A 2,747-nucleotide genomic window follows, 5' to 3' on the forward strand; every position below is an offset into this window, starting at 1 on the left:
CGCTTTTTAAAGCAATGAAGCATAAATTCAAGTACACATATCTAATTCAAGACCTCACATTTTCTACTACTTTTCGTTGTCTTGAAAACAATGTTTCAGTCCTCTATACTAGAAGCAGGGGTGGAAAGGCAGCAAGAAATAAAACAACTTATCCCTGATCATTGGGCACACAAATTAGAGTCTTGTATTAGTTATTTGCCCATCTGTGCATACAATATTTCGACTGTCTTCCACAGAAAACGAAGTCTCTGAAAGCTATCAATTTGGGGAACTAACTAATAAAATGTTATTATGAGACAAGATGGGAAGTGAACAGTGAATGAATGCTTTATACCTTAACTAAACCTGTAGGGACATATCTATATATCATCTGTTATCTATCTATCTGTCTGTCTATCTGTCTATGTAGAGATTTTACACCAAGACAAAGATCTTTTTTAAAAAATAATTTTTATTGTGCTTTAAGTGAAAGTTTACAAATCGAGTCAGTCTCTCACACAAAAATGCATATACACCTTGCTACACGCTCCCAATTACTCTCCCTCTTTTTTTTTTAATGAGACAGCCCGCTCTCTCCCTCCACTCTCTCTTTTCATGTCCATTTCTCCAGCTTCTAACCCTCTCCACCCTCTCATCTCCCCTCAAGGCAGGAGATGACAACATAGTCTCAAGTGTCCACATGATCCAAGAAGCTCACTCCTCACCAGCATCCCTCTCCAACCCATTTTCCAGTCCAATCCATGTCTGAAGAGTTGGCTTTGGGAATGGTTCCTGTCCTGGGTCAACAGAAGTTGTGGGGGCCATGACCACTGGGGTCCTTCTAGTCTCAGTCAGACCATTAAGTCTGGTCTTATGAGAATTTGGGGTCTGCATCCCACTGCTTTCCTGCTCCCTCAGGGGTTCTCTGTTGTGTTCCCTGTCAGGGCAGTCATCGGTTGTAACTGGGCACCATCTAGTTCTTCTAGTCTCAGGATGATGTAGTCTCTGGTTCATGTGGCCCTTTCTGTCTCTTGGGCTCGTAATCACCTTGTGTCCTTGGTGTTCTTCATTCTCCTTTGATCCAGGTAGGTTGAGACCAATTGATGCATCTTAGATGGCTGTTTGCTAGCGTTTAAGACCCCAGATGCCACTCTTCAAAGTGGGGTGCAGAATGTTTCCTTAATAGATTTTATTATGCCAATTGATTTAGGTGTCCCCTGAAACCATGGTCCCCAGACCCCTGCCCCTGCTACGCTGGCCTTTGAAGCATTCAGTTTGTTCAGGAAACTTCTTTGCTTTTGGTTTAGTCCAATTGTGCTGACCTCCCCTGTATTGTGTGCTGTCTTTCCCTTCACCTAAAGTAGTCCTTACCTACTAATTAGTGTATGCCCCTCTCCCACCCTCCCCCCCTCGTAACCACAAAAGAGTGCTTTCTTCTCAGTTTAAACAATACAATATTTGTCCTTTTGTAACTGACTAATTTCACTCAGCATAATGCCTTCCAGTTAGGAAATGTTTCACAGATTCCTCACTGTTCTTTAGCGATGCGTAGTATTCCATTGTGTGAATATACCATAATTATTTTTCCATTCATCTGTTGATGGGCACCTTGGTTGCTTCCATCTTTTTGCTATTGTAAACAGTGCTGCAATAAACATGGGTATGCATATATAAGACAAAGATATTTTTGTTGTTGTTTATGGTCTCAAATTTCTCTTATTATGTAACCTATAACCACGTCCTGATTTCATTTCACATACTTTCTCCCACTGTCGGCAGAAAGAATGGAAGAGGGTATGATATGTGAGAGAGGGAAAGAAAAGGGCAACGGGAGAAGACAAGAAAAGGAAAGAGAGGTTTGGGAGGGTAGGGGTTGCGGGGAGCGTGCTTAGGGAAGAAACTGGAGTGTGAAAAATTGTCAAGTCGTCTGCATACAGTTGCAGAAGTAAAAATGCCGAAATAGGATTGTTCAAACGAATATTCAAGTCCCGCGCAAGGGCCCAAGGGCCCAGCCACCACTAATATGACTTCTTAAAATGTTGAGGACAGACAGCATTGCGGAAAGCTGCTGAAAGTGTGTTTCAACCCAGTGCGGATAATACCTGCATCCCAAGTCCTCTACTGCTTAAGGCCAACAGTGCAACTCGCGGTGTTTAGGGCTGGCTTGGCGGGGGTGGGGTCAGTGGGAAAGGGGGATGTGGTTTGGGTGGAGTGGGCTCCGCCCAGCACAAGTTCCAGGTGCGCTGTAAAAAGTGTTTTTTCCTGCTTTTCTGTTTTTAGAAATAATCTTTTTCTCTTTCCTGTATGAAATAGTCCCAGGTCATTGTACACGCTAGTCATGCAGCAGTAAGGTTATGTGTAGTGTCAGGATGGCCGAGTGGTCTAAGGCGCCAGACTCAAGCTTTCGCTTCCCGCGCTCGGGGTTTCTGGTCTCCAGATGGAGGCGTGAGTTCAAATCCCACTTCTGACACAGTTTTATTTTGTTCCTCTCAGGCTCCACTAAAAGTTTAACCTTGAGCCCGCAACACCTGAGGTTTCTTCTTGCTCTTGCCTGCCTTCGCTCCTGCTCTTGCAGTCACACCCGCTTGTCCAGTCAGCGTTGCCCAGTCTTGGGCCCCTCCATGTACTAGGCCATCACTCTGTTTCTTGGCCTTCACTCTCTTCCCACTGTCCATAAAGCAACGCTTTCTAATTGTTTTAATTGTTCTGTAATTCCCATTCTTCGCATTGTTATCCATAATTATGACCCAAGTAATTTTGATCCATAT

At 43.9% G+C, this 2,747-nt stretch overlaps 1 non-coding gene across 1 annotated transcript; it reads left to right on the plus strand.

Annotated features, from left to right (window-relative positions):
* Positions 1-2,342: 2,342 nt before the first annotated feature.
* TRNAL-CAA (transfer RNA leucine (anticodon CAA)) lies at positions 2,343-2,449 on the plus strand. The gene is made up of 2 exons: positions 2,343-2,380; positions 2,404-2,449. It is a non-coding gene; the product is annotated as a tRNA-Leu (tRNA).
* The last annotated feature ends 298 nt before the right edge of the window (positions 2,450-2,747 follow it).

The sequence above is a fragment of the Elephas maximus genome, chromosome 1 (assembly GCF_024166365.1).
Source record: "Elephas maximus indicus isolate mEleMax1 chromosome 1, mEleMax1 primary haplotype, whole genome shotgun sequence".
NCBI classification, from domain to species: domain Eukaryota; kingdom Metazoa; phylum Chordata; class Mammalia; order Proboscidea; family Elephantidae; genus Elephas; species Elephas maximus.